Source organism: Sminthopsis crassicaudata, chromosome 2 (genome assembly GCF_048593235.1).
Source record: "Sminthopsis crassicaudata isolate SCR6 chromosome 2, ASM4859323v1, whole genome shotgun sequence".
NCBI lineage: Eukaryota > Metazoa > Chordata > Mammalia > Dasyuromorphia > Dasyuridae > Sminthopsis > Sminthopsis crassicaudata.
Genome location: NC_133618.1, coordinates 454,503,600 through 454,526,052, shown reverse-complemented (window position 1 = coordinate 454,526,052; position 22,453 = coordinate 454,503,600). Strand labels below are relative to the sequence as shown.

Below are 22,453 nucleotides of genomic sequence, written 5' to 3'. Positions count from 1 at the left end.
TCAGACCAAGAACTCCTTGAGATTAGGGGCTGTTTTTTTCTTTTCTTTTTATTCCTAGAATTTAGCACAGTGTCGAGTGCATAGAAGGTGCTTAAAAATGCTTCTTGATCCGACTCGGGAGAGGTAGGATTCAATCACCTTCCAACACTGAAATTTTCCAATATCCAATTAGGCCCTGCACTTAGCCACTATAACCACTTACATCATACTAGTTTATTTACATACTATAAGCTATGGGCCCCTAAATCTCCCAATATCTTTCTTGGATATCTGTTCTTTCATTCATCCCCTCTTTGTCCAATAAAGTCTTTCCTTTTTCTCCCCCTACTACTCAAATTCAGTTCTAGACCTCACATTCCTCTGCCATACTCTCTTGGACAAGGGAGTGAGGGAAAAATATTGGTTAGGTTTTAATTCTCTGGCACTCATTTGTTGTTTTGGCTTCCAAAAATCCTTTTACCTCCCTGGGTCTCAATTTCTTAATTTCATTTTTTTTCCTGGAAGATGGATAAGACTTATTAGAACCCAGAGAAGGATGTGTGAATTAAATGAATGCATAGATCATGTATTTGTATCTGGAAGTAATTATAGAGATTATCTAGTACAATTCATTTTACACATTAGGAAACTGAGGTTTAGAAAGTTTAAAGTATTTTTCCAAGGTCACAGATGTGGTAGATAGGAATTTGGATCTGAGTCTTTCAACTCCAAATCCACTTATCATCCCACCAATCCATACAGGGGCACTGTGGAGGCAATATAATTATTCTATTTGGAGCTTTCAAAGACTAACCCCCTCTCCTCCAGCTAAGAAGAGAAAGGTTCATTATATGAGATTGGGCCACAAAAAAGGATATTTTTTTTGTCATAACAACTCTACCAGGCAGAAATACATTGTGATATGATTTGGGGAAGGTAGTACCCTAGAAACCCATATTCATATTCTTTGTTTTGTGACCTTTTAGTTCAATGAGGTTGGGCAAATCATTTTATATGCCCCCAACTCAATTTCCTAATTTACAGAAGGAGAGTGATAATACTGAGAGACTGCCTGTTTCACAAAGTTATTGTTTAAAGTGAAATAAAGTAACAAATATAATAATAATAATATGATATTGATGGTGTTCCTTCTTTTTCAAAGAGGACCATTGACATCAGAAAGGTGATATCTTGATTTGTAAGTAAATTGTATTTACTGAAGTAGAGCTTTGCACTCTCTCCTACAGAGTCATCAGGATACAATGTGAAGACATAAGTCTTCTTAAGCTAAGGCCTTTCCCGAGTCTCAGTTTGTCTGAGTCAATACCCATTCAGTAGTTAAAGGCTGTTTAAAAACTGAGGTAAAAGATAGCCTAATTTGCCTTCATCTTCCGTAACTGAACACTTTCCAGTTTGGGTGGATCTGCCAGAGCTTGCATTATACTGACAGAGCTTTTAAGAACCCAAGGTCACTTTCAGGCAAAGATGATCACTTGGAGAAAGATATTAAAATCAACACATAGAAAATAGTTTATTAATGCCTGATGGGTGGATAAATTAATGAATTAGTAAATGAAAAAAATTAAATAATCAAGATGATCACAATATTTACTTAGCTAAACAATTCTCAAGATACTTAATCTTTTTATTGGAGGAAAGATCATATAGACATATGAGGAAATACAGACATATGGACATAGATCATATAGACATATGAGGATGAAAGAACGTAGACATGTTATTCCCCACATGCCTATCAAGAGGAGAATTTCTTAAAAGTAAGTTTCACAGAAACCTAAAAATTACTATAAATGTTTCAATGTCCATGATTTTAGATTAGAAAAAAATTACAGCCTTATTTTTACTAGCCTCTAACTAAAATTTAGAATTTCCTACAATTACAGAAGTAGGCAACAAAACCTGATTCTGATAATCTATAAGCATCACCAGACTGCAAAAGGGATCAATGACATATAAAAAAAAATTATAATCTCTTGATCTAGATAGAATGAGACCAAAACTGAATAAGGAAATAGTAAGTAAAAGTGAAAAAAGGGGGAGTTCTAATTCTGACTAAGAAATAGAGAAAGGACTTCCCAATAGTTTCCTTTTGAACAAAAGTTATTTATTTGCATGAAAAGTCTCTACACACAGGCCTGGAAAATCTAGGTTCTTTTTGTTCTTTCCCCTCTCATCATCTGCACAAGAGCAGACAGCTGACCAGACCCAAGACCATAATACTAACATACTTAATGACATTTAAAAACAGAAGCTCTGAGAGGGAACATACGATTGAGTAATCAAAGTTGATTATCAATGCAGTCTTTGTATTTTTGTTTCAATTTTTTCCAGGCAGAACCAAAATCTCCATTTCTTCCTCTTTCTATCCTTCTTTCCCTCTCTTTCACTCGCTCTCCCTCTTTCCTTCTCTCCCCCTCCTCTATGTTTCTTTGTCCATTTGTGTTCATGTCCATGATCATCCTTTCACTCTTTCTCTTTCACTTTCTCTCTTGTGCGCTTTATCTATTTCTGTCTCTCTGTCTTGTCTCTCTCTCTGCATTTCTCTCTTTGTTTCTGTCTCTGTTTTTCTGTCTCTGTCTCTCTCTTTGTGTCTGTCTCTCTGTCTCTCTGTATGTCTCTGTCTCTCCATCTCTGTCTCTTCCTCTCTGTCTCCCCTTCTATGTCTCTCTCCTTCTGTCTCTCCTCTGTTTCTCTGTGTGTGTGTGTGTGTGTGTGTCTCTGTCTCTGTCTCTCTCTGTCTCTCTTTCTCTCTCTCTCTGTCTCTCTTTCTCTCTCTCTCTCTGACTCCCTGTCCCTCTCTTCCCTCCCTTTTTATTGAGAAAAGAAGCATTATCCCCTATAACCAAGCTAGTCTTAGCTAAAAGTTATATCTACCCAATCCTATACACAAAACTCAGTTGACATTTAGTTAAATTTGTTGAATTAAATCAAATCCTCTTTTAATGGAGGGGGAAATTAAAGAGTCAAAGAGGTTAAATGATTTGCCCCAAAATAAATTATCTAAAAAATAAACTCAGCTAGGACTCCAAACTAGAGCTTCTTATTCTAATTATGATTTACCAGATGGCATCACTACTAAATTATCCTCCTAAATGTGAAAGGATTAAGTAAAGGCTTTATTCACACTTAACTTTGCTAGAAAATTGGCATTCAAAGTTTTCTATTTCATTTCCATCATGTAGCCCCATTGGGCTTTCACCAAGGAATCCAGTGAACTCATGCTGCTAGATGAGGAAAAGTCTTGCTTCCTGACCTTTCTGAGGTATCAAACACTATTTCCTTCCTCATCCATTTGCATGAAGTTAATCTTTCATATTACATTAATAATTATTTTCACCTCTCTCCAAAATGAATTAAGGTGCAGTTCTGATATTTGCATATATAACCATAAGGGGTTGGTTTGAAACAAGGTTTGGATATGTGAGGGCTTTCCTTCCCACCTTTAGAATTTGGGAGTTTCCAGCCAGTTCTATCCATGCCTATTTTTACTATGATCAAGTAGTTCCTACTCCTTAATCACTGCTGTAGGTTTACTGTTACAGAAAGGTAAAAGGGAGATCAAGGAACGAGTAAGGACACATGACTCAACAGTCCCAGGCTTGTCCAACAGCAAGAAAAAAAAAAAAAAAAAAAAGACACTTTGACCTAGGGTAATAGTTCCAATTAATGTCAATAATCTTTCTTTCCTACGAAAAGGTTCAAAGTTATTAATAAAAATAGCCACAAGTTTCTCTTACCTTCAGCTCAAAGATCCCAAGTCAAGAGGAAATACTGACTTTTAGATCAAATTCTTATCCTGTTCTAATAATGTATCATCGTACCTATTCATTCAGCAGTATGTTCCCACTTAACCCCTAATTTTAAGAGTTCTTTCTTCATAAACAGAGTCTTTAGCCATAGAAGACATTTGTGCAATGTTCAGAATCTAGTCTTTCTCTTGAATCACCATTGCTGCTGCTCTCCTGGTTGACCCTAGTCTGGGTCTTCTTGGTTTCAAAATAGCCAGAGATGCTTTAACTGTTAACATTTCTCTTAAACCAAAAACTCTCTTGACCACACAGGCTCATACTGATTGTCCTAAAGGTCACAAAAATCACTTTGTCCACAGATTCTCTCCTAGAATGGGGACCAAAGAATTCTCTGTCCAGGACTACAACTCTCAGAGTTCATGATTGGGTTGCAACACTTTACAGTTTCTCCCAGAATAGGAAAAAAATTAGTTTGTCCCTTTAAGACACCTTTTAAAATCTTAACTTAAAAAAAAAAAAAACTTAACTTTTTAAACCTTACCTTAATTGATGGAATAAATTGAAATGACAACTCCTACTCACAGGCTTCTTCTTCAGTATTTTTCTGTTCTTGACATTAATCAGTACCTGGATAGCATCTGAAATGATACACCAACACTCAGTCTTACATTATCTGTACATAAGTTGTTTATTATTTTCTTACAACTTTATAACACCATATGATTTCTAAAGTGCTCCAATTAATATCCTTTGAATCTCTCAAACTCTTTGATGTGGATAGTACAATTAATATTATTCCCATTTTCTGATAAGGAAATTGACATTAAAGAAAGTCACATCATAAATAAAAAGCAAACTCTGAAATGTATAGACACTACATCAAGTCTTCCTTCCAGAAGCATGGAGAATAGAGCCTGATTCCAAATTGTTGATTGACCACATTGTTTCCCCCTCACATATACACCCTGCCCCCCTACCTCTTTGTGTAGTCTCTTATTTTTCCATTTCTCTATTTTATTGTCAAGTTAATGTACGTTTAGAGACTATCTATGAATATTTATTTTTGTCTATTGCCGGAGTAAACTAGAACAGGAAGAAATCGAATTCCTTCAATAGATTTCTGCCTTCATAACTGCTCTTATCTATACTCGCAGTGGTCCTCAAACTTTTAAAATAGGGGGCCAGTTCACTGTCCCTCAGACTGTTGGAGGGCCGGACTATAGTAAAACAAAAACTCACACTCTGTCTCTGCCTCTCAGCCCATTTGCCATAACCCAGCGGGCTGCATCTGGCCCTCCAGCCATAGTTTGAGAACCCCTGCCTATGCTATGCAAGCTCTCATTATCACATGCTTGGACCATTTAAACAACTTGTTGATCTCCCTGCTTCAAGTCTCTCCATACTCCAGTCTACTCCTCACTCAGCTATCAAAATGGTCTTCCTTAATCACAAGTCAAAGGATTTCACTACCCCTTCCATCTCACTCAATAAACCCAAAAATATAAGGGGCTCCCTATCACCTCCAAGATCAAATATAAAATCCTCTGCTTATCATTCAAAGTCCTTTATAACCTTCCCCCTCCTCCCTTTCCAGTTTTCTTACATACTACATCTACTTCATACACCATTCAGAGACACTATTCTCTTTAATGTTTTAGAGCAAGGTGCTCCATCTCCCAATTACTGTTGTCCCCCATGCTTAGAATGCTCTCCTTACTTCTCTCTGCCTTCTGGCCTCCCTGGATTTTTTTTAAAGCCCAGCTTCCTTCAAGTGTCACATTCTACAGGAAGCCTTTGTTGGTCTCTTAATATTACTGCCTTCCATTCAGATTATCTCCAATTTATCCTATATTCATTTTGATTTTACAAAATTGCCTGTTATAGCTCTTATTAGCTTGTGTATTTCTTGAGAACAAGGACAATTTTTGCCTTTGTTTTCTCAGCACTTAATACCTGAGACATTATAAATGCTTGCTCATTGACTCACACAGTAAACATTAAGCTCATAGGCACTATCTTGGGTATAGATAGAGGGTGGGAGGAAGTTTAAAGAGATTAGATTTCTGATTTCTTGGAGCTTAAAATCTAATGACATATTCCTCAGATCATAAAATATCAGAATTGGGAGGAAACAATCCACCTATTTCCTTTTTTGTCCCATGCCTTCTTTTCATTTTAAGGAGACCCAAAAAGAAGAAATGAAACACACAGCAAGTTATTGTAGAATTAGGATCAGAATCTTGGTTTTATTAAGGCCCAATCCTGTATCCTTGTCCTTATACTATGAGGTCCAGAAAGAAAAAAAATGAAAACATAAACCCATCATTGATTGTGCTTCAGTCAACATTTATTACTTACTTTCAATGTGTCTGGCACTGTGCTAAATACTAGGGATACAAAAAAAGGCAAAAACACAATCCCTGACCATAAATAGTTTCTATTCAAATAGAGGCAAGAACAAGCAAATAATTGTACATATAGGACAAATGGAAAGTAATCTCAAAGAGAAGGTGCTAGCAAGAGACTAAACTGAAAAAGGACACTTGCAAAAGGTGGATTTGAAATGAGTCTTGAAGGAAGCCAGGAGACAAAGATGAAGAAGAGCATTCTGGATGATTCTCTCAAGATAAGTTTCTTGAGAGGAAAGAAATCCTTACCAAAAAGGGAAGAAAAGGTATGGGATGACAGCTTCTAGAGGTGGTAGTATCATGAGGATTTTGTTCTTAAGGATAGGAGAGACATTTCCATGTTTGTAGGCAACAGGGAAGAAGCTAGTAGGAGAGGAGAGATTAAAGGTAAAAATGGGAGCAATCTGCTGGAGATGAATGGGACAGGATGAATGAGATTGAGTGCATGTCAAAGGGTATATCTTCACCCAAATATGAAACACATATTGATTTGAAAAAATCTCCAATACAGAAAAATATTCATAGCAGCATTTTTGTAATAGCAAAGAATTGGGGGGAGAAGGGGAGTAGAGGCAATCAATGAAGGATTGGTTAAATTCTGGTACATGAATGCAATGGAATATTATTGTGGTATAAAAGACGTTAAAATGATGAATATGGTGAAAAATCTATATGAAATGATACAGAGTGAAGTAACTAGGATAAAATATACAATACAAAGAAACAACATCCACTATTAATGGAAAGAAAGATTACAAAAAAATTTAAAATTACAAAGAACAAGAATGGTTTGAAAGAAGAGATATGAAAAGACACTCCCACCCTACCCTTTGTAGATATAGGAGGTCCAACAATCTGGTACTCTGTACATATTTTCAGGCTTTCTATGTATATTTCAATTATTTTGATTTTCTCTTTTTTTTTTTGTTTGTCTTAAAAATGTTGTTAGTTATATGAAATGATTCTCTGGGAGGGAAAAGGGATATCTTAGAGGAAATTATAGTGATATAAACAAATCACATCAATAATAACAAAATATTTAAAAAGAATATGGGTCACTTCTTCATAGCCCATGAAGATTGAGGTGAAGGAGGAAAGACTAGGGGGAGATTTCTGAGTCATGTGAGATAAGAAGGGGAGATAAGAGAGATCTTAGAAAATTACCTCAATTTTTTTTTACATGAAATGGGGTTCTTAGGTGACAAGGTCTAGGGGAAGGGAGGAGGTTTGCCATAAAAGACTCAAAAAAAAGTAAAAGGGTTTGTGTTAAGTGAAAGAGCGATTTGATTATGGAAGCATAAAAGAATCAGTTTGCTGCAGTACTATAGTAAGAATACTGTTGAGGTACCATTTAGTTGATTTAATCTGCAGTAACTTCAGTAACTTCAGTAACTGTGACTTCAGTAACCCTGAACAGAAACAGAAAAAACAAAAAACAGAAAAAGATAGGAATTTGGAAAGATTTGAACAACAAGTTAAGGGGTCAAGGAACTAGAGTGTGAAGAATACAGCTGAATTGTTTCACCAAGGAGTCAAGAGAGACAAGGTAAGAGAGTTGTCACAGAAGGATGATGGTCTGAAAAAGAACTGACTGATCGAAGGATTGTAGGTCACTATGGGATTAAAGAACAGAGTTGGGGGTCATAAAACAAAAGGAAAGATAGAATGAATAAGTTAGGACCAGAGAAAGGAATTTCAGAACAATAAATAAAACACTTATGGGTGAAAAGTCAAAAACATGATCTTCTCTGTATCAGAGGTGAAATGGAGGAATAGGGTCATGGAACTGAATAGATTGAGGAACTGAAAAGTTTGAATATTTGATGGATATGATATCTTCAATCCCCCTTGTATGAGAGCAGAAATTGGGATGACAAGTAAAAAAATGTAAGCTGGACATTGAAATCATTAGAGAGAAAGAATGTCCTTATAAATAAAGGTTACAAATATTTGGATTGGATGATAAATTGGAATAATGTTAACCTCAAAGAAGAAGAGATTGTTGAGTAATAGAATTGCAATATTATAAAGGGAGAGTCTGAAAGTAGCAATTAGGAGCGAGAAGTATTGCCAACTCACGTACCAGGACATATGAGAGCAGGGAAGAGGTGGGATACAGAAGGAATGGTAAACTAATCTATTCCACTGATTTCTTTTTGTTTTGTTTTGTTTTTAGATAATAAGAATTCTGATGTTATTATGTAATATGGTTTGAGATCTGAAAATGTTGATATAATACTAATGTTGAGAATAATTTGGGTATTACCATAATTTCAACTATATTGGCATGAACCAGACATGAATATTAAATCTCTTTGATTAGTAAATATTATTCTATAACCATATATATATAAATCCTGTCTTAGTAAATAACTGACATCTTTTTATAGCTATTTTAAATAGAATTTCCCTTTCTATATTATCTTTGCTTTTGTAAATAATGTGAAGGAAACAGAAAATAGAGAAAATAAAATACTATAAAAACCTAACCAGACCATTCTAAAAAAGAGAAACTGAATGAGCCATAAATGAACAAAAGGGAAAGAGCATCTTTCCTAGACAAGATGAATTTACAAGTAAATTCTCAAAAATGCTTAAAGAGTCATTCTTAGATTTTACAAACTCAAAGATTTAGAGCTAGAAGGGTCCATAGGGAATTTGAAAGTCAACTCCCTCATCTTATAGATGGAAAAAACAGATGCATAGGGTTAGTTACAGAGTCATGCATCTAGCAAATGTGTGAAGTAGGATTTGAATCCTGTTCTTCCTATTTCTTAATACAGCATCTTATCCACTATACCATGACATTTTTTTTTTTACCATTCAAGAATTTTTCCTTAGACAAATGCAATACTCATATTAAGCCATGGAAAGAAAAAGTAAATTGAGCTATAGGCTAATTTCACTAGTGATTATAGATGCACACATTTAAAGAATTTATTAACAAAGAGACTATAGCAATATATCTTAAAATATTCATTGTGACCAAACTAGATTTATACTAGTAAGGCAAAAATAGCTCAATATTAGGAAATTAGCTAAATAAATTATATTGGTAACAAATCACATGATTATACCAATAAACCATGATTATAGCATAAAACACCTTTGACAAAATATAATTCTTTTCTATCTTAAAAATTATTTTTAAAGGCATAGAAATGGAAGCACATCTTTTATTTTTATTTTTTTATAAAATTATTTTATTTTATTTATTTATTTATATTAATTTTATAATTATACATTTTTGACAGTATATATGCATGAGTAATTTTTTTTATAACATCCCTTGTATTCATTTTTCCAGATTTTCCCCTCCCTCCCTCTACTCCCTCCCCTAGATGACAGGCAATCTCATATATTTTACATGGAAACACATCTTTTACATCAAAGTTTCTTAAACTGTGGGTCACAACCCCATGTGTGGTCACCTATCAGAATGTAGGGATCATGAAATTATGGTTCATTATATGGAATATAATTTATAAATGATTGATTTATATACCTTGTTTAGCATAAAAATTTCTCAAGTGAAAAGAGATCATGAGTGCAAAAAATTTAAGAAGCCCTGTTTCAAATGATGAAAAATATTTCTCTAAAATTGAAACCTAACATTATTTGTATTGGAGGAAGATTGGCTATAGAAAAACAAAAAAACAAACTTAAGGGGATAATCAAGGACAAGGAAACAACGTTATCCCCAATTGTTGGTGATATACTTAAAAGCAGCAGCAATAGCAACAATAAAATTAATCTAACAAACTATTAACTTCCTTAAAATAGCAAGATACAAAATAAACATTCAAGAAGTGTCAGCATTTCTTTGTCTACTGCATTTCTTTAGTCTTCTCTCATCTAATTCTTTTTAGAATTCTAAAACAATAATCCATGACTTCCATTAAGAAGTACTCCTAGTTTCCTCTCATAATTTAGGCTCTTAACATTAAGATGAAACCACAAAGATAGGATGGAAGAGCATAGTATATTAAAAAAAAAAAAAAAATGACTCGTGTCAAAGTGCGCCATTTGTAATATAGGTTGTTGTTGAATTGTTGCAGTCATGTCTGACCCTTCATGACCCTCTTTGGGGTTTTTCTGGGCAAAGATAGCTGGGTGGTTTGTTATTTCCTTCTTCGGTGTATACATTTTGACAGGCAATCGGAAATTATTTGCCTGGAGTCACACTGGTAGGAAGTGTCTAAGACTGGAGTAGAACTTAGGTCTTCCTGACTCCAAGCCTAGTGTCCTTATCCATTGAGCCACAATTGTCTCTGATATATTTAATCTTGAGCAAAATGCTTAATCTACATGTGGATTGTTTTTCTCAGCTGTAAAATAAGAGGGTTGGACTCATGATGAAAAATGCTAACCAAAGAAAGAACTGATGAACTCTTAGTGGGGAGTGAAGCATGTTTTCACCACTTTTTTATTTTCCTTTTTTTTTTCTTTTATAATAAAAGCTATTGTGGAAATGTTTTGCATGTCTTCATTTGTATAATGAGTATCATATTTCTTACCTTCTTCATTGGTGACAGAGACCATAGAGGAAGAGAAAGAATTTTAAACTGAAAACATATATATATATATATATATACTCCTTCCTAGGACACATCAGGAAGAAGGCATTACACCTGACCATCAACACCCAAAGCTGATATTCTATTTAAACTACTTCCTGCACACACACAAAAATCTTTTGATAAAGTTACAATTTTTAATTTATATACTATCTCAGTATTAAATTTTTTTGGTAAAAATAAAAACTTATTACATAATATCCATGTTACAAGACATACTTATACCTAGGACATTCATATATAATATATATAATAAAGTAATTGAATTTTATTTAAATATATGTACATACATACATATATATGTATACACACACATTTTTTTCCCCAAACTTTGCAGTATCTTCTAGCTCTAAATCTAGGCTTCTTTTTATTCTATGAACTTGACATTTCCCAAAGTAATCAGTGTCTTTCTCAGAGTACTCAGGTTTTACAGTCTGGGGATGGGTGGGAATTGACTAAGCAAACTCTAATTAGATGTATGTTTCAACAAATAAAATTCTCACTATCATATCTCCCAGTTTTTTCCTTCACAAACCACTACTTCAGCTAGATTTCTCCATTTGATGTTCTATGCCTTTCTCCCAAAGGGACTTTCATTTTCTTACCTCTGTGCATTTGCTCATAAAAATCTACTTTTTTTTTCCCCAGTAGAACACAAAATTTATATAAGCAGTGAATGTTTCCTTTTTGTCTTTGTTCCCAGAGCCTAGCAAATAGTAGGTGTTTAATAAATAGGTACTAAATTGAATCAAATATCCTTTTTTTCTCCTCCTTTATATTTTTTGATTCTATTTATATTTCCCAAGGCTTAAATCCAACTCCAAAATCCCTTTTACTGACTGAGTGAACCTGATTTCCATATGTTAAAAGGATCTTTTCAATTGCGAACTCTCCTATACCATCCCAAGAGATCCTGTGGGCATCACTGCAATTCAATACAGGACAATAATGAATCTTAACAAGACAGTTTTATCATAGAGGATAAAGTAGGTCTCAGAGACAACTAGATCAGGGTTCAAGTAGTACATCTGACACATACTATCTGTCTGTGTAACTATAGAAAAATTACTTCAAATCTCAGTAATGAAGAAAACCTTAAAGACTGTAAGTTATTTAGCAGATAACACTGTACATTGATGGAAGGTAGTCCTTTCAGCTAATTAATAACATTATTATAACTCCTTTGGCCTGCACAACAAGTTTGGGAAATAGTTGCCATTATTGTCTTTGTTTCTAAGATAAAGATACTGAAATGGAAAGAAGTTAAATGATTTGCTCTTGGTCTATAGGTAATATGTGAAAAAGATTTGAACTCAGTTCTTTCTGGCTCTAATTTCAGTGTGCCCACCATTGTACCATCTGGCTGCCATGGGAGATTCCCTATACAGTGAAATCACAGGACTAGTTCCCATCCCTTATCCCTAATGATGACCTATTAGTTTTAGAGAAAACAATTCAGTTATGTTCAGTGTCCTCTGAATAAAGTAGGGTGGGGAGGGAGGAACTGTGTAATATATTTGAGAAATATTTCCATCTGAAATGGAAAAAAAAGTAAGTTTTGACTTTTGAAAAAATAAGCAGTTGGGTAGAATGACTAGACTCAGAACCAGGAAGATCTGAATTCAAATCTACATTTAGACACTAGTTGTGTGTCACTTAACCTCTGTCTGCCTCAGTTCCTCTATCTATACAATGAGGATACTTAGTGCACCTATTTCTCAGTGTTATTATTAAGATAACATGAGATATTTGTAAAGTACTTTGCAAATTTTAATATGGTACAGTGCTATTATCATTTTATAGATATTGTAAGCTGAATAATACAGATTAAAGTATTTGTTCATCCAATAAACATTGATTAAGCACCTATCATGTGCAAGACTCTCTTCTGGGCACTGAGAACTAGACTACAGGCATCAAAGGAAGACAATCAGCATTAGGATACAAGGATACAAAGGAGCTTACAAAGGTTTGTCTAAAGCAGAAATAATAGGAAAAGGATAATGCTCCTACTGCTTCTGCAATATCTGAAAAGTGAGGATTTAGGCTTCAAAATATCATTCCTAAAATAAGTTCCTTTTCCCAAATAGGGGGACCATGGGGAGTGGGAGAAAAAACTTAGTGTGATTACCCATCCCAACTTGCCACCTATTAACTGCAGGAAGTCCAAGTGTTCTAAATAAGTCATTCTACTAGGTTCTTAGTGCCAGTCAGTTATTCCACTCTCCCATCAAGTCTAACCTCCTGATTTGCACATATTAAAAAGGGATTGTCAGGGCACTGCCTGAGAAAATGCTACCTCTGCAAGTAAGTTCCTGTACAAGACACCTTAGGCTACCCAGCCCAACTTGTAATCCCAGATGGGAACCAGCATAATCATTGGAAGAGGCTTTAAAAAATGTTAGTCACATCACAGAACATAAAATATCAATCCTGGAAGAGATCTTAGAAGGTTCAAAATATAAAATTACATCCCTAAAAGAGGCCTCAGAGCACACAATCATAGAATATAGAAGGTTAAAGCTGAGAGGACCCCTCAAGGTCATCCAGGTCAATCTCTTTTATAGAAAAGGAAACAAGGACTTTAGAGAGAGGGAGTGGTTTACACAAAGTCACAAAATGAGTGGATGACATAGCCAGAATGTGAACTTAATATCTCCAACTTTCCAGCCCCAGGCTATCTCCTTGCATCATGCTGAAAGAACTGACCCAAATGAGCTGAAAATTGGTTCAATTCCTCTCTTTGAACCAACACCTTTACCATTTTTAAGATAGTGACTTCATGAAATACATCAATGTAAAATGAAAATAGAACATATTTGTAACAAGCTAATGTGGAACATTTCTAAGCACTTCACCACCTGGATGTTGCCCTTGAAAGAGCTCCTTTAATGCAGTCCAGTTGGGAAAGATGGGGTTATAAAAGAACTGCAAAGTAACTATTTAGTTCTAGTTTCCTCTCTAAAATTTAAACTTATGGCTTTCACCACAAATAGAAGATTTAGAAGCAACAGGGATATTAGAGATAACAAATCCAACCCCCTTATTTCACAATTAGGGGAACTGAGACCCAGAGAATCGAAATGATTTGGCCAATGTACTCTGATTTGTGCTGACAATAAGCTCCTTCTGCCTTCTTTCATTTGTACAGGATTCCAACCCACCAATCCTTTTTAAGAAAATGCATCCCCCTGCTCATCTCTGTTTTTCAGATTCTTTATCTTCTTTCAAGGCTCAGTGTAGATGATATCTCCTCCCAGAAATCTTGGTCCCTTAACCTGTGCTCCAGCCAAATTTTTTCTCTTCTCAAATGTCCCTAGTGCCCCTTCTCCAGGTCTCTCTTTTGCAACCCATCAAACCCTTATATTATATTAACGTTATAAAAGTGGGGGTGAAGCCAAGATGGAAGAGAGCAAACATGACTTTCTGTGACCTCCTCTGATCTTTTCTCAAACCGACAGCAGATTAGGCCTCTAATCTGGTTTTAGAGTCAAAGAACCCACAAATATTTGGAGTACAACACATTCCCAGAAGAAGATACCTTGGAAGAACTTCAGAACAGGTCTGTTTCAAATGGACAAGGGAACAGCCTGCCAAGCCTACACTACACTGCAGCATAGGGAGATTGGGGCAAAGAGCTGGGGCAGGAATATCTACAAAAATATAGATTGCCCAGATTCACAGAAGAGGAAAAAATTATTTAAATAGTCCCATTTTAAAAAAAAGAAATAGAATAAGTTATTAATCAACTCCCTAAGAAAAAATCTCCAGGGCCGGATGGATTTGCATGTGAATTCTACTCAAACATTCAAAGAACAATTAATTCCATACTATATAAACTATTTGAAAAAATAGGGACAGGAGACCTACAAAATTCCTTTTATGATACAGATATGTGCTGACAGCTAAACCAGGTAGGGTGAAAACAGAGAAAGAAAATTACAGACCAATTTCCCTAATGAATATTGATGCAAAAATCTTAAATATTTGCAATGAGATTACAGAAAGTCATCCCACTATGACCAAGTAGGATTTATGCCAGCAATACAGGGCTGGTTCATTATTAGCTATTAGCTAATTATTAGCTAATCGATTAACTATGCTATTATTATTAGCATAATCTATTATGCTAATTACTAGCATAATCAATTATATCAATAACCAAACTAACAAAAATCATATGATTATCTCAATAAATGCAGAAAAAGCATTTGATAAAATCCAACACCCATTCCTATCAAAAAACACTAGAAGTATAGGAATAAATGGAATTTTCCTTAAAATGGAAAAATTTTTTAATTTTTATAAATCCCTTAAAATGGATCTTAAAATGATCAATAGCATCTATTTAAAATCATCAACAAGCATCATATGTAATGGGGACAAACTAGAACCATTCCCAATAAGATCAGAAGTGAAACAAGGCTGCCTACTATCACCATTACTATTCACCCTTGTATTAAAATGTTAGCTTTGGCAATAAGAGAAGAAAAATAAATTAAAGGAATTAGAGTAGGTCATGAGGAAACCAAACTATCACTTTTTGCAGATGATATGATGATCTACTTAGAGAACTCTAGAGAATCAACTAAAAACTATTAGAAACAATTCACAACTTTAGCAAAGTTGCAGGATACAAAATAAATCCACATAAATGATCAAAATTTTTATATATTACTAATAAAGTCCAGCAGTAAGAGATACAAAAAGAAACTTCATTCAAAATAACTGTCAATAGTATAAAATATTTGGGAATCTATCTGCTAAGGGAAAGTCAAGAACTGTATGAACACAACTACAAAACACTTTCCAGACAAATAAATCAGATATAATCAGTTGGGAAAATGTCAAGTACTCATGGGTAGGCTGAGCAAATATAATGAAAATGGCATTAATTAATTAATTAATCTACTTATTTAGTGCCATACCAAATTAAACTGCCAAGAAATTATTTTACAGATTTAGAAAAGATAGTAACAAAGTTCATCTGGAAGAAGGTCAAGAATTTCAAGGTAATTAATGAGAAAAATGCTAATGAAGGTTGCCTCGCTGTGCCAGACATAAAACTATATTATAAAGCAGGGGTCATCAAAACCATTTGGTACTGGCTAAGAAATAGAGTAGTCAATCAGTGGAATTGGTTAGGATCATAGAACAAAATTGTCAATAACTATAGCAATTTAGTGTTTGACAAACCCAAAGATCCCAGCTTTTGGGATAAGAACTCACTATTTGACAAAAACTGCTGGGAAAATTGGAAACTAATATGAAAGAAATTAGGACTCAACCCATATCTAATACTACATACCAAGATAAGATCTAACTGGGTTCATGATTTAGACATGAAGAGTGATATTCTAAGCAAATTAGAAGAACATAGAACACTCAGATCTGTGGAAAAGGAAGGAATGTGTATCCAAAGAAGACCTGGAACTCATAATTGAACACCAGATAGATAATTTTGATTATGTTAATTTAAAAAGTTTTTGTTCAAACAAAACTAATGCAGACAAGATCAGAATAGAAGCAATAAATATGGAAATCATTTTTACATTTAAGGATTCTGATAAAGACCTATATTATAGAGAATTGACTTAAATCTCTAAGAATTCAAGCCATTCTCCAATTGATAAATGGTCAAAGTATATGAACAGATAATGTTCAGATGAAGAAATTCAAACTATTTCTAATCATATGAGAAGGGGCTCTAAATCTCTATTGACCAGAGAAATGCAAATTTTTTATTTATTTATTTATTTTTATTTTATTTTATAATTATAACATTTTTTGATAGTACATATGCATGGGTAATTTTTTACAACATTATCCCTTGCACTTACTTCTATTCAGATTTTTTCCCTTCCTCCCCCAACCCCCTCCCCCAGATGGCAAGCAGTCTTATATATGTTAAATATATTACAGTATAATTTAGATACAATATATGTGTGTAGAACCGAATTTTTTGTTGCACAGGAAGAATTGGATTCAGAAGGTAAAAATAACAGTTTACATTCATTTCCCAGTGTTCCTTTTCTGGATGTAGCTGGTTCTGTCCATCATTAATCAATTGGAATTGGATTAGCTCTTCTCTATGTTGAAGAAATCCACTTCCATCAGAATACATCCTCATACAGTATCATTGTTGAAGTGTATAATGATCTTCTGGTTCTGCTCGTTTCACTCAGCATCAGTTGATGTAAGTCTCTCCAAGCCTCTCTGTATTTCTCCTGTTGGTCATTTCTTATAGAACAATAATATTCCATAACATTCATATACCATAGTTTACCCAACCATTCTCCAATTGATGGACATCCATTCATCTTCCAGCTTCTAGCCACTATGAAAAGGGCTGCCACAAACATTTTGGCACATACAGGACCCTTTCCCTTCTCTAGTAGTTCCTTGGGGTATAAGCCCAGTAGTAGTATGGCTGGGTCAAAGGGTATGCACATTTTGATAACTTTTTGGGCATAATTCCAGATTGCTCTCCAGAATGGTTGGATTCTTTCACAACTCCACCAACAATGCATCAGTGTCCCAGTTTTCCCACAGCCCCTCCAACATTCATCGTTATTTGTTCCTGTCATCTTAGCCAATCTGACAGGTGTGTAATGATACCTCAGAGTTGTCTTAATTTGCATTCAGAGAAATGCAAATTAAGACAACTCTGACCTACTACTACACACCTCTCAGATTGGCTAAGATGACAGGAAAAGACAAGGATGAATGTTGGAGAGGATGTGGGAAAACAGGGACACTGATACATTGTTGGTAGAACTGTGAACGGATCTATCCATTCTGGAGAGCAATTTGGAACTATACTCAGAAAGCTATCAAAATGTGCATATTCTTTGACCCAGCAGTATTTCTATTGGGATTACATCCCAAAGAGATTTTATAAGAAGTACCCACATTTGCAAAAAATGTTTGTGGCAGCCCTTTTTTGTAGTGGCAAGAAACTGGAAACTGAGTGAATGCCCATCAATTGGAAAATGGCTGAATAAATTATGGTATATGAATATTATGAAATATTATTGTTCTATAAGAAATGACCAGCAGGATGATTTCAGAAAGTCCTGGAGAGACTTACATGAACTGGTGCTGAGTGAAATGAGCTGGACCAGGAGATCATTATACACAGCAACAACAAGACTATACAATGATCAATTTTGGTGGACATGGCTCTCTTCAATAATCAGATGAGCCAAACCAGTGCCACTTGATCAGTAATGAAGATAGCCATCTATACCCAGAGAGAGAACCGTGGTAACTGAGTGTGGACCACAACATAGCATTCTCGTTCTCTCTGTTGTTGTTTGCTTGCATTTTGTTTTCTCAGTATTTTTCTTCCTTCTTGATATTATTTTTCTTGTGCAGCAAGATAATTGTATAAATATGTATATGTATATTGGATTTAACATATATTTTAACATATCGAACATGATTGGACTGTCAGCTAGGGAAGGGATAAGGGGAAGTAGGGGAAAATTTAAAACAAAAGGTTTTGCAAGGGTCAGTGTTGAAAAATTACAAATGTTTTGTAAATTAAAAGCTTTAATTAAAAAAGGATTTTAAAAAATAAAAATAAATGTTTGTGGCAGCCCTTTTCACAGTGGCAAGAAACTGGAAACTGAGTGGATGCCCATCAATTAGAGAATGGTTGAATAAGTTATGGCATATGAATGTAATGGAATATTATTGTTATATAAGAAATTATTAGGAGAATGATTTCAAAAAGGCCTGGAGAGACTTATATGAACTGATACTAAGTGAAGTGAGTAGAACCAGGAGAACACTGAACACAGCAACATCAATATTATACAAAGATCAATTCTGATGAACATGACTCTTTCCAATAATGGGATGATTGATGCCAGTTCCAATGACCTTGTGATGAAGAGAGCCACATATACCTAGGGAGAGGACTATGGGAACTGAATGTGGATCACAATATAACATCTCACTCTTTTTGTTGTTGTTAGCTTACATTTTCTTTTTTTGATCTTATTTTTCTTGTGCAGCAAGAGAATTGTATAAGTATATTTACATTGGATTTAACATATTTTAACATGTTTAACATATAATTGGATTGCTTGCCATTTAGGGAAGGGGGTAGAGAAAAGGAAGAGAAAATCTGAAATACAAGGGTATGCAAGGGTTAATGTCAAATTATATGTGCATATGTTTTTAAAATAAAAAGCTTTATTAAAATAATAAACCTTATAAATGTGGAACTTCTTAGTGTTCAGAAGACAGTATTTTTAAAATCTTTTTTATCTCCAGGGCCTAATGCAGTACTTGCAGTAGGTGCTTAGGAGATGTTTGCTGAACACTTAAGAAAACTAAACCTCAGAAAACTTACCCAAGGTCACACAGTTAATAAGTGACAAAACCACATTTCTGCATCATTACCTATCTTTAAGATTCTAGCATTGAACTACTTTTATTTCTATTACAAAAATATTGTAATCCTTATGTTCTAAGAATTAGTAATTGATCTGTCTTTTTTACTGTTAAAAATCATCCTTCATCTGGGGGTTTCTTCTAGATCTAGACCTTCTCCTAATCCGTAGGGCTTCCTCATCTTTGAATATCCATGTAAACCCACAATATTCTTCACCTATCACATGCATACATTCTCTCAGTTGCCTTGTCCCACTGGTGACTTTCTCCAGGAGGCTCCATTTTGATGAGGTATTGAGTCTGGCTAATGTTCATTTCCCTCTAGATATATCTTCTGACTTTATAGACTTCACTGGAAAGTGAACACTGTCCCACAATGATAGTCACATCCTGGGAATGTCCTATGTGCCTGGGGCCACCTCACTCTGGAACATACATTTGTCCATGAGAACTTTTCAACCTGAAACACCCCTTTCCCAAATCAACCCTTTTACCCATTGTAAGGTAATGTGAGGTAGTCTCACATTAAAACCTCCTACAATACCAGTATCAACTTACTTTGCAATAGACCTACCCCCCACCATTCTTCTCAACCTGAAACATTGCTTTGCCATGCCAGCCATTTTTCCATTGCTGAGCTAAGCCAGGACCTGGATTTTGGCCAGGGACCCAAGGCAGCCAACCTTCATTCACCGCTAAGTAATGCTTTTGAATATCAGATTTCAACCCAATTCAGCTGCAGTATTATTCTGCAACTTCATTCAGCACCTAGAATCTGAGCCAGGCCAACCCTCATTTCCTTCCACCTGTATTTCTGACTTTCAAAATATCTCACCATGGGTAAGATGCAGTGCCACTAAGATTCTTTCTTCATTTCCTGGAGCCACATAACTCTAAAACATCAATGCTTACCTGATGCATTGCATCCTGGAATGTCACTCCATCTAACTTCATTTCTCTTTATTTCCTCACCTGGAATTCACCATTATTTTAAGAAATTTATTTTCCTGTTAAATCTGCAATCCATAGTCCTTCAGTACCCTATGCCTCTTGGACCACTCCCTCCCCCTGATTAGAAGAAAAATCAGAGGATAAACATTGAGAGTTCCTCCCATAACCTCTCTTTAGGGAGAAGACCCAGAGAATACATTTCAGTTTTCCAACTGGCTGCAGCACTTCTTCATATACACAGTTTTTTTCTCCTTCCCTTCCCCCACTAACTCCCCTAGAAGGCAAGCAATCCAATATATGCTAAACCTGTGCAATTATTCCATGCATATTTCCACAATTGCACAAGGAAAATCAGATCAAAAAGAAAAAAAAATGAGAAAGAAAACAAAATGCAAACAAAACAACAACAACAAAAAGTGGAAATGCTATGCTGTGATTCACATAACCACGTCCTCTTTCTGAGTGCAGATGACTCTCTCCCATCACAAGACCTTTAGAACTGGCTTGAATCATCTAGCTGTTGAAAAGACCATGTCTACCAGAATTGGTCATCATATAATCTTATTGTTGCCATGTACTGTTATGGGCCAGAACTCTGTACCTGAAACAAGGATTCTTACAAGGTGTTAAGTCAGTGGAATTGATAAGACAATGGTTATCTAGTTTAGCATGGTGCTTAATAGTTCTCTAAGTTCAGTACACGTACTTAGTACTTAATATAATTCTACAAGATTGAAACCTATTCTACAAGATTTACACCTACGATGATGTAATTAAAATAGAGCATATAAAGCTAGGACAAACTCAGCCAGATTCATTCCATCTTCAGTCAGGCTCCTCGTGGCTCTCCTGGGGGACTGAGAGAACACAGAGGATTGGAGGTGGGAGCTCAAACTCTCAAGAATCAAGAAGAGAGAGTAACTCCATCTCACACTACCAGGGTGGCTGGCCTGTCCTCCTGTATTTCCTTCACTGAGACCAAGCTAGCCCGGGCCCCAGGCAAGGAGACAGTATAGAATTTGGACTTTAACACCTGGCTATTCTTATGATTAATCTGCTGAAAGGAAAGGTGCTCTAAGACCTCCAGAAAACCAACCAGAACACTACAATGTACAATGATCTCCTGGTTCTGCTCATTTCACTTAGCATCAGTTCATGTAAGTCTCTCCAGGCCTCTCTGAAATCTTCCTACTCATCATTTCTTATAGAACAATAACATTCCATAACATTGATATACCATAATTTATTCAGTCATTCTACAACTGATGGGCATCCACTCAGTTTCCAGTTCCTTTCCACTACAAAAAAGGGCTGCTACAAACATGTTTGCACCTATGGATTCCTTTAGCTCCTTTATGATCTCTTTGGGATATAGACCCAATAAAAACACTGCTGGATCAAAGAGTATACACAGTTTTATAGCCCTTTGGACATAATTCAATATTGTTTTCTCAAATGGTTGTATCAGTTCACAATTCCACCAACGATGTATTTGTGGAGGACCTGTCTTTAAATCCACCCTCAAATACAGAGAGGCCTGGAGAGACTTAAATCAACTGATGCTGAGTGAAATGAGCAGAACCAGAAGATCACTGTATACTTCAACAACAATACTGTATGAGGATGTATTCTGATGAAGTGGAAATCTTCAACATAAAGAAGATCCAACTCACTTCCAGTTGATCAATGATGGACAGAGGTAGCTACACCCAGAGAAGAAACACTGGGAGGGGAATGTAAATTGTTAGCACTAATATCTGTCTGCCCAGGTTGCATGTACCTTCGGATTCTAATGTTTATTGTGCAACAAGAAAATGATATTCACACACATGTATTGTACTTAGACTATATTGTAACACATGTAAAATGTATGGTATTGCCTGTCGTCGGGGGGAGGGAATAGAGGGAGGGGGGGTAATTTGGAAAAATGAATACAAGGGATAATATTATAAAATATATATATATATATATAATAAAAAAAATAAAAAATAAAAGATCTCACTGACATGGTAAAAAATAAATAAATAAATAAATAAATAAATAGATAAATAAATAAATAAATAAATAAATCCACCCTCAGACACTTACTAATTGTGTTATTTCTGGCAAATCACTTAAAGACTGCCTCAAAAAGAAAAAAAAAGATTTGTCCAAGGTCACAAAGTGCCAAAGCAAGAAATCAAACTCAGTCTCCTGATTCCAAACTAGTACTCTTTCCATTACACCTTTCAATCAAATGGATCCTTCCTTTATGACCTAACTAGATAAACCTCAGAAAATAAACAATTGAATTAACTAATTCAAGGAAGCTCTACCAATTAACTTCCAAAGCCCCTCAGCTCTCATTTCCTCCCCACATCCCACT

The 22,453-nt window shown here is 35.1% G+C and overlaps 1 long non-coding RNA gene across 3 annotated transcripts in view; it reads right to left on the bottom strand.

The window, feature by feature from the left end:
• Nucleotides 1-22,453, bottom strand: part of LOC141557359 (uncharacterized) — a 343,673-nt gene that overhangs the window by 228,988 nt on the left and 92,232 nt on the right. For all 3 annotated transcript variants that reach the window (XR_012486769.1, XR_012486771.1, XR_012486770.1), the window contains exon 3: nt 4,291-4,387. This is a non-coding gene — a long non-coding RNA (uncharacterized LOC141557359). The remainder of the gene's footprint in view (nt 1-4,290; nt 4,388-22,453) is intronic.